The 10,704-nt window shown below is 43.1% G+C and overlaps 1 long non-coding RNA gene across 1 annotated transcript; it reads left to right on the top strand.

Moving 5' to 3' along the window:
- On the top strand, nt 1-2,270 carry LOC128759385 (uncharacterized). Its single transcript, XR_008414574.1, has 3 exons — nt 1-118; nt 1,070-1,223; nt 1,326-2,270. It is a non-coding gene; the product is annotated as an uncharacterized LOC128759385 (long non-coding RNA).
- Nucleotides 2,271-10,704: the final 8,434 nt, after the last annotated feature.

The raw sequence follows: 10,704 nt of genomic DNA, 5'->3' as shown, positions 1-10,704 counted from the left end.
ACAGTCTGAAGGCAACACCCTGACTTCCATCTTGGGAGAGGAAAAGTTCTCTGGCAGAAAGGTCATCCTCGCCGTCTGGTCTGAGGGCATGACTATGATGTCCGCCTCCTCACTGCAGGTGTCCCGTCGCATCTTCTGAAATCTGTGTCTGAACTTTATATTCATTTGTTGTTTTTCTCCCCTTCTGTCATCAGAGGCCTGTGCACCACTCCATGCATGCTGTTTCTTTTTGTTTTTAGAATGGTTCTTCTGAGATTTGATCAATCGAGAACCTCAAATCTTTTTTAATTTGAGATGTAGTCAATCCAAACACAGCACTGTGTATACAAGACCTGGGCAAAATGGAGCCTGGGGGCCATATGTGGCCCTTTGCCTGTATTTTTGTGGCCCTCATGATGAAACTGTAGTAATTTTCTTTGTCCTGTCTCTTTTGAGCCATTACTACTTAATTTTTTACAATAACGTGTTCTTTGTTTGAAGACTAAATTTTGTCCTTTTTCTTCTTTACATCATTTTTGTGAGTATTTCTTGTTCCTCAAAAAACATTGAAATTAAACTACAAATGTATTTTCATGCATTTTTTTCCCTCTTTCTTAGATAGATGGATATCCTTTTAGACCAGGGGTTCTTAACCTTTTTGATCCTGGGGCCCAACTTTTCCATTACAATTCAGCTCGAGGCCCATTTGAGGAATAGAACTGATTCATTACATTTGATTTCACTTGTGTTCAACAACCACATTCAATCTTCTTACACGTAAGCAGATAAAAACCTTGTGAAATAACATGAAACCATGTGATCATCACAAACGTATTATTCATCGAAAAGTCAAACCAGTATATACATATATATATATATATATATATATATATATATATATATATTCTTTTCTTTTGAGTTACTTAGTGTCACGGTTTATTATATTTGTGTTTACGGCCACTAGCCTCACTCCTGTAAGAATTTTTGTCCATGTTTTTATGTTATTTATCAGCATAAATCCAACGTGGCCATCTCATGACCGCATGTGTTTTGAGTTAACTTGCCATAACATGAATCATTCTGTGCGCAGGAGGAGAGTGTGTGACCTCCTGAGCCTGGAGGAATCAGTCTGGTCGGGGAACAGAAGAAAGACTTGTCATCCGCATCCCAAGTACTGCAATGTTATTCCTGGGGAAAAGGACGTGTGGAATGCAGCGGAGGGGAGTGAAAAGGACGCAACATTAGTAAGAGTGATTCATCCAAGTTCTTCCTGCAAAATATAGAAGTGATAAGTGGTCCACGTATTTTGGGGCTGACAGTTTTCTGATGAACCCATCTGTGCCCAGGTGTCTCTCCAACATCCTGCTCTAGTCTATAGAAACTGCTCCATGTCAGATGCCACACCATCGTCCCCTGCAGGTCATAATGACTGACACCCCAGGGAACAGCGGAATTATCTTGTGTTTTCTAACACCATCCTGATCTGGACAGACACTCAAGCCTCAGTGGTCAGAGCTCATGACCTTCTCACTTTCAGGACGTAGCTTTGTGTTGTCTTCTTAGTCCACAAGGTGGCGCTGTCAGTCCGTTTACTTCCTCAGTCCTCAGTGTGCGTGCGCACGCGCAATCGCGACACTACATTCGCCCACCTTTTTCGTCGTCTGACACGGTAAGAACATGCCACACTTGCTTACTACCCGGCACGGAATTAAACAATAACTCCCAAAAAAGAAAAAAAACACTCCTGCTTTAGTTTACATGGAATTCAATTTGTGGCCACCTGTTTCCTGTTGTGAAGGATATAGAATCTACCTACGGACTGGTTCTTTCAAAATAAAAGCTTAAAGCCACTGGCGTGGTTCAAGGCAACGGAAGTCGAAGTGGAATTGAAGTACATACTACAGCTATGTGACACTATTAAAGTTCTGATTGTCCTCAAAATAATGGACTCAAAACAGCACTTCAGTAGGTTCTTGTACTTCGGTTCTCTGGATGAAGAAAACCCAGCAGACTGTGCAGTCTGCGCTATTTTTTTTTCTACAATCTAATTTTGTCAAGTCGATTGACAGTGACGGTGACATTGATCAGTAGAGGAATTATTATTTTTATTCTCTCCAAAAGGCCTGTCACCTGTTACACACCACCGGAAAAGTATCCTGAGCTTCACCCTGTGTTCATTTATTGACATTTCGCTTTGCAACAGTCTGTCAAGCCGAGCTTCTCCCCCGGTCTCAGAAGCAATGTCTGCTCCTGACCTGAAAACCTGCATTCTCCTCTCTTGGAACACAATAACCCGGACCTGCCCATGGGAGCTGCAGTTTTGGCAGCGAAGGGAGGCCGACCCGACAATATAACATAATGTTATGACTGATCAGCATAAGTATCTGGCTGATTGGGCCTGTGGAGCTCTGAAAGCATGAACAGCAGCTTCGCTCCGAGATGATTTTATGCTGGAAGAATGCTTCGGCGGAGTCTGAGCCAAGAGCATCCGTGGAGAGAGGCTCGCAGGGTTGCACCCACATTAAAACAGCCCTGTGTGCAGTCAAGGAGAGTCGCTGCCCAAGGTAGTGAATGATGGAAACCAAAAGTTAAAAGGCCCATCATATAAAAATCTAATCCTCTTAAAGGCCAGAACATGGCCATTAGCGGAAAATTAACACGTTTTTCTTATTTCCAAGCTCCACTTCATCCCTCTGGGATCCCGCTGACTCACACGTACCTCGCCCCAAAATACTCACCAAAAACAACAATGACCTAGTGTCTGACGCCAGACATGTGAGCTCTGCTGATGGTCACATGATGTCAGGCGTGTGAGGTCACCGCCGGACCGCCACCAGATGTTCCAATTGTCGCACCAGGTCAGTGTGTTACATTTCATATTGAGCCCTAATGTTAAAAAGTGGATTGTTAACACCTCACCACCAATGAAAAAATAGAATTTGATCATTGATCAATATACTAAAGCACAGGATGCTTTGATTTTCAATCATTATTATGCATCTATGCATTTAATATAGTTGAGTATGAGTTGTGTCAGCTGAGGAGTTTCATCAGGAAGATGAAATTGATTCTAAAACCTCTCATTATTGCTGTATATACTGAGTCATGTGGGAGTCATAGTGCTTTTTAATGAAAGACATGCACGGTCATCTGCTAACAATTGATTCCAGAGCTCCACTGCATTATTATGAAAATGAGTGAAAGTGCAGAGCTCCAACGTGGCGCTGTTTTAACGGGAAAAGGTATGATAACATTACCAAGTGACTGGGAGTTCAGTAGGAACATGACTTAACACTTTGTCATGTGGCGCCAGAGAAACAGGAGCTAATCCCAGTTACTTTCATTGATGGCCTAGTCTGGCTACTTTTTGGAGGCAGTTGATGATGTGGAGTCAGAGGAAAAGGAGCAGTGCAGATTCAGCTCTGAGCTGTGATGGTTAAAGAGACAGTGAAGGAGTTTCAGTTTTGCATCATGGTCACCTCAATCTGCCCATGGGAGATGGCCATCCAAATGGTTGGTTGAGGAAGATGGATGTCTAAGATGTGGTCCAGTCAAAACACAAAGTAATTGTCTGTTTACTCACAGATCGATGACAACAATATCATGGATGGGTGTTTTTGACCTGCAGGAGCGACAGCAAAGGACTTGGTGAGTGTCAAAAAAATTGACTGAGAAGTGCCTGATAATGCATTTTTTTATGTAATTGTTTGTAAAAAGAGTGAAAGTCAGGCAGCATGGTGATGTTGTGGTTAGTGGCTCACACACAAGATGGTCATTGGCTCATCTCCAATGAGTTGGAGTCAACCTGTGTCCTTACTGTGTGACTAAACATGCCCTGCAAAAGGCTGGTGACCTGGTCGAGGATCCCGCCCTCAGCCTCTCCAGCAGGGGGTAAGAGTGGAAGGGAACAAGTTGAGAAGACAGAAGAATTAGCGTGATGGAGTGCAGACGCAGCTGAGTGCTGATGACACAGAGGACATAGACTTCAGATGACAAAACACTACCAGACCCTTAAAGGTCTTCGTGATACGTGCACAGGGAGCACTTGGTTCAGTGCTGGGGCTGATGTGAAGAAATTGGGTCAGTGGGTGTTCCCAGCAGAAGGTGTATGAGATTTACTGGACGCCCACAGATCCAAGAATATGGGCAGGAATCCACTGACTTCATAAGAGGCCAGGTCAAGGCCGGTGTCAACAACAGGAAAGGCAAATGGAACAATCAATGGCACCAGGAAGTGTGCGGGGTCTGAACTGCACCATAATTCAGCGTGGCCCACCGAAATGACAAAATTCTCCCGCGTGTTTTTGATAAAAGGAGACATGTGGTCCTCTGTAAATGGTGAAAAGAGGAGCCAGAATGTCATGTGCCTTCTGCAAACAAAGCAAAATGACAAATTGCTTTTTGTCCTCCGTCCTATTTCCTGTTCCCACAAGTCAGGAACCAGTGAGGGCATGCTGCGTGAGGAGAGACATGGGAGTGATGTGAATGAATATGTGCAGTCGGGTGAGCGTGTGTGAGAGTGATGGGAGACTCAGGACAAAAGGCAGAGCTTTGCATGTGTCTCAGTGGCTGTGAGAACATAGTTGCAACTGTCAGGGGAAAGTGGTTCCACTTTGTTGTGCAGGATTGTTCTGTAATCGTTGCTGTTTTTGTCAGTTACATGCCAATGTCTTTTCAACAAATAAGGGGGTAATGTTTTAGTAGTACCTCTGTGATCCTGACCATCCTTGAATTTGAGGATTTAAATAAGAGGCCTTTGGAGGTTGGGGGTGTCATGGAATAGAGGGGAAGTCATTCTTCATAGATTTGGAGTTGAGGAAGTTGCTTCTCTGATGTAGCATTTCAAACACAGAGAACTGTCCACAACAGTCAGAATCCAAGCTTCATACACCAGTCGGAGGCGACTGTATGTCACTTTTTTAAAAAGGGTTATTTTCCTTTCTCTTTTGCACTACACTCTCAGAATAATCATTGTCAAAGAAAACTTGTTTCTGTTAAACATGTACAGTTTTTTTCTACAAGCCTCGGAGAACCTTTGTCTTTGAAGGTGAACCGTAGGAACCGAACCACAATGGATCTTGGGGCGCACCTCCCTGCGGCGTAAAGGCTGAAGTCGTTCAATTCCCAGGTCCCAAATCCCCCAGGTCTGGCCGGATCAGATTTTTGACAAACATTGTCACGGAAGACCCCTCCACATCCTCTGGTATTCCTATACTGTAGATTCATATATTGTTACGTGGTGATATTCCTTCCAAGTCAGAAAGTTTCTCTTGTAGTTGGTTCTGGTTGTGAAGCAGCTGAATTAAAGCTTCTTTCACTCCACTGTGAGTCTTCCCTTCTTTGTTTTGTCCCAGTCATATTTTGTTTTCCAAAGTTTACAGTTTGAATTTTGGTTTATGCTGCCATTCAGGTTGCCTTGCCACCGGAGCTTTGTTTCACTTTCATTGCTTGCCTATCCATATGTGTGAGGTTTTCAGAATGGTATGTCACTCAAAGATTTAAACTAGCCTTTTTGCTCTATTTTCTCATGATCAGTCAATTACAAATATCATTTTTTTATATCAATTTTGACATTTTTGTGACTTTTCTAGGGTTTTAAAAGGTGAAGGATTCATTTTTTTCCATTTCTAAAGGACCATGAAGGAGTTTTAGGCCTAATGTCTATTCTAATAATTCTTGCACAAATAAATAATAATAATCCTACAGATGACTAGCTGCATTTTCTACCATTGCAGCCTTTGTTTTGACCTGTATTCTGGGTGGTCCAGGTCCCTTTTGTTGCTTCTAGCAATCCAAAATCTAACTTTTTCAAAGTCTGAGTCCACTTGCTCAGCCTGCTCAGACCAAAACCCAAGACCTCTTCTGCGCCTTAGACCATGATTCTTGTGCTCCAGGAACTCAACAACATGATCACCAAGCAGATGAGCGTTTGGGCTCACACTCATGCCACATTTTAGCCAATAATGGCAAAATTGGGCAACGTCCCTCTCATATCAGAGTGCAACTCTTGGGCAGAGCAGGTTGTTCTGACAGCATTTAAAGCTTCCACAGCATATAACGTATCGAAGACGTCTGACAAAGCTTTAGTATTCGCCATGAGTGCTTTGAGTCTGTTGACAGCCTCCAAAACTTTAAGAGTATTGTCACCATGGTAACAACACTGCAATGGCAGAATATGTAGCCAGTCATCTGTAGAATTATTACAAGTTCGTATCGGTTTGGTTTTGCACCTTTTTCTGAGTGTTGATTTTAGTTAAGGAGACCTGTGGCTCAACATGATGAACTCAAACTCAGGTTTGAATACACAGCAACGCCACTGAGATAAACTACAAGTGGAAGTGTCAGATTTAGGGCAGGCTGCCATATTAAGCTGCCAGCGGTCAAGACCTGTCTGGTCAACACCTGTCATGAGCCAACATTCCGAGATGATAAATATAAATAGTATTCTTCAGTCCAATATTCACATGAGTGAGGGTCCAGAATGTCCGTGCCTTGATCCATGCCTTATGTTTCACTGTCCCGTCCTGTTAATGCGTTCTGATTCTGGGAGCCAAGTGGGTTGAACTGCATCCAGTCGTCCTCCAGGTCCTTCACCTCACAAGCTTCATGAAAAGTCAGTAAACAGATGACGGCTTTTTGGAGGAATGAATGTTCATCATCAAATGATTCATTCAAGGGGTTTCCCAACGTTTTTATTGCTGTTGTTTTCAACTTTGTCCTCCCGCCTTGCACCACCGATGCCGTGCGTCGGTGACGAAGACCATGTGTGATGATAAAAGGACGAGCATTCGATATGTTACGCGGGCGGCTCATCAGCAGCGGCAGTAAATCGGGGCGACCGTACAGAGTAGACTGCTGTGCGTGTTTGTATGAAATAGAAGGAGGCTCCTCTCTGCTGCAGCTCATTTTCTAGAAATATTTCGCATTAATATTGGCAGCAGTTGTGCTGCAAAAGACAAAAGGAAATGAACCGTGGCAGCCGGAGCCAAAGACAACACAGTGTGTGAGAAAGTCTAGCTAAAGTTACAGCCCACTGCACTGTCAACTCGGAGCTATTAGAAACTGCCTCGGGGCAGACTTGAACACTGTGAGTAATAGATAAATATATATATATCTATATTTGTATATATACAGTATATACACAGATAGAGGAAGAGTTGTGATGTGGAGAAACACTACAGGAAGGGGTGACAGCAGATACTTTGTTCGATGACACAGTGTTTTGGTGAACTCATTTAAATGTTTAGCAAACCTGCAGGCTATTTTAGGAACAACCTTTTTTGGTCAAGAAAGAAAACTCAGAGTGAAATAAAGCTTTTCAGCCAAGAAGCAGATGGGGGAGACACATGAGGAGGTGGAGCGGAGACGGCCTTATAAATGACGTCTCGTCTATGCCGAGGGAGAGCTGAGGACAAGCCCAGTGCTTTTACACGAGCAAGGTTCCATTTTATATCTCCACCTCCGGTGCCTCTGACCAAGAAGTAAAACCAGCGACCGTTGAACTGGTGAGCGTGGAACGTGGCAGGGAGTAAGATTCCTGCTGAGCTGACCGGGGTCAAGACATGGACGTGCACTTGAGGAGACAATTTAAATCATCTTGAGAGTATAAGTCAGCGGTGTCAAACTCAATCACACAAGGATCCAGACCTTGAAACACAGCCAACGGAACACTCTGCAATTGCTGACCAGAAATATGAGACAAAAGAAATTGAAACTTTAATCTTTAAATTATTGGGTGTTGTTTTGGAGGCTAAATGCACTTATTTAGAGGCAACACCACCAACAGTCTTGACACAAAAGACACTTTTTTTCTCTCTTAAAGCACAAAATTGAGCATTATTCTCATCACCTTGCCAATATCCAGCCTTGCGCCTCAAGCTAGACACATGCAGTGAATGTGGTACCGTCACATGATCTGCTATGCCAGAACTATTTTGCGTTTAACGTCAAATAAAACATGAACTTAAACCTTGGATTTGCTCTAACCACTAGGTTGCTTCTGACAGGCTTCACTCTTTTCATTCCAGTTGCTCCCCAGCTGATGCACTTTTGTTTGTGTACTGAGTGTCAGTCTGAGCCCTGACATTAATGTAGTCAATCCACTGAATGTCAGGGTGACCCTTCCACGTGAGGGGTTCAGGATCCTTTCTCTTTTGTCCAAAAGAAAACTTGATCCCGTTGACTCATTCACTGCTTTGTCTGAAGATAGTTTTTGCATTAGGTAGTGAGGATGAACCTGTAAATCCTGTCATGATGAAAAGAGCTTTTTTTCAGACTTATTTCTGTCATTTCAAGCTACGGCAGTACTGTTGACTGTAATCGCTTGACCTCAGAGAGATTTTTTTTTTTTGCTACATTTCAAGGATGCCTTGTACTCTAGCCAGCGACTGTCTTAATTCCTTTAAAACTTTGTAATCTCCTAAACCAGATTTCTACGTTGCAAATGACCTGCACGTTCCTTTACATGCTCCATTGATGCAGGAATTTTAAATAACGTACCATAGACGGTAACTGGATTAAATGCCTCTCACCAGTGGAGCTGTTCGCAACCTTGATGGATAGAAAGAGTGAGGGAAGGATGGAATGTGAGATTGAGTGGTGCGTCTGATTGTCCTGGTGAAGGTAAAGCTGTGGTGAAGATTCAAGTGCGTAGGATGAGAAGCTTGTTGGGTTGAGTCTTACCCATTTTTCTGGATTGTCTAGCGAGGAGGAGGCACTGGGGCGGACCCAGTTCATCTCTCAATTTTTCCAGAAATATCTTACAAATAAAGTCTCAACAAAGAAGAAAAAAAACCCTTGTTTTTATCCCTGTGTTTTTCATCTTTGTAGTTTCTGAAAAACGTTCAGTGCAAATTACAGCAACGGCCACGTGTGCAGGCCATATTAAAAGCCTAGAGCAGCTGAAAGTGTTTTGTAAAAACTGAAATGACTGTCTTGTATTAAGAGTGAAGAAATCTCTTCTGGTTTTAGAATTATTGAGGAATGGTTGGAGGTGGGCTGCCTCTTTATTTGCTGGGTGTGGCCACAGCCACGGAGCAGTGTGTGTGAAAACTATCACTGCTCTGGTCAAATTCCTCCAAACTCACACCAGGCGCAGTGTAAATATTCACAGGATGTAATTCAAGGGTATAGGACCTGGACAGTTGAGAGTTATTGCTGTCAAATGAATATTTGTCAGGACCCTTTAAGCTGACAATTTTGAGCTCTTTTTCAAAGCCATCTGTTGCTGCAGCTGAGTCTGGTTATTACACAAATTCTTATCCTTCTAATCACTCAAATCCTCAATCTGCTCAGCACCTGGACTCCCTTGGTGGCCACCTCAGAACCTTGGAAGTATTAATTGAAGTCGTCGACAGTGGCGACCGATGGCTGTACTTTTGAATGGCCCTCGTGGTTCGTGTGGCGCAGAGTCAGTTGGCAGATGTGCCATGTTTGCTTGACTTTTCAATGCTTGTTTGCTGGAGAATAGATGGATCATTTAGAGGATCTGAATGCTGTGGCTGGATTAAGAGGTTAAAGTTTCTAACCTGATGGATGGCTTGGTATTGTCTAATGACCAAGTCATTTCCATGTTGCTGGACTGAACATTAAAATCTTGGACCAGATTCGGACAGTCGGACCCACGAGAGCTCACACAGGGACCGGCCACCTGATGTGGATGGTCATGTCAGGTGGCCCGCAAGAGCAATAATCACAGCTGATAGAGTTGAACTCAAAGTACGTTGATATGACTGACAAAGATTATGTTCATGAGATTGGAAATATCAAAAGTTACTCTGGGAAAATCCTAACAATTGATTCAGGTGGGAGGGAATTCAACGAAAGATGGGAAAGAGGAGGAATGTTTGAGCTTTAAAGTGGACACCCTGGCATCCATTACTCTTCCAACCAAAGAACACAACACTTGCAGACAGTTCAGTAGATGTCTAGCGACCTGTGCGCAGTTGAGTTTAGCACTCCATCTGTCAGGGCCCAGACTGTCCAGAGCCTTCTTCAAGAGCAACCTGCTGACACCCTGTTCAGATACATGGCATGTTGATATTGTCACGTGGGCCCTCAGAGGATTCCAGTTCAACAATGAATTGTGGGCCTTTGCTACAGTCTGCAAGTTCTCCACGTGACTGTGAGTTTGCAGGGAGGTTCCTGTGCATCTGCTCCTAAAGGTTCCCCCAGTGTTACCCCAACATTCTTCCACTGAGATGTTAACATACTGTAACTCCTCCCCCTTTATTTATATATTATTATTTCTGTATAAATATTATCTGAATGGTTTCTCTCTTGTGTTGTACTCAATCACGCAAACACAATTTTAAATAAACACTAATAGGCAACATGGGAACAAGATTTATATTTATTGTGGCAGCCATAACAGGAAATGACAGTCTAAACAGAAAGCAATATCTGCCTCCATTTGACACAAAACCACTGAAACATGCATCTGCTTTCTGCTGGTTTTTGTGCACTTTAAAGTAGTGTTGACTCATAAAAAGGACAGCATTAAAGCCTCATTCGATTGGCTGAATTTGGGGCCCAGATCCAGATATTCAAATGTATTTAAGCATGAATGTATTCAAACGTTCTTGTCACAGAAGCACAGGGAAGACCTCTCGGATAATACTTGAGTTACATCGATATTTCAGGAGAAAGGGTTAAAAAAAAGTCATGGCCACAGTCTGGCATTTTTTTTTTTTTGCACCGGAGCTTTTGTATCGCGAGATCAGTGGA

This window comes from Synchiropus splendidus, chromosome 5 (assembly GCF_027744825.2).
Source record: "Synchiropus splendidus isolate RoL2022-P1 chromosome 5, RoL_Sspl_1.0, whole genome shotgun sequence".
Taxonomy (NCBI): Eukaryota; Metazoa; Chordata; class Actinopteri; order Syngnathiformes; family Callionymidae; genus Synchiropus; species Synchiropus splendidus.
The sequence above is the reverse complement of the archived record's forward strand: the minus strand, read 5'-3'. Positions and strand labels throughout refer to the sequence as shown.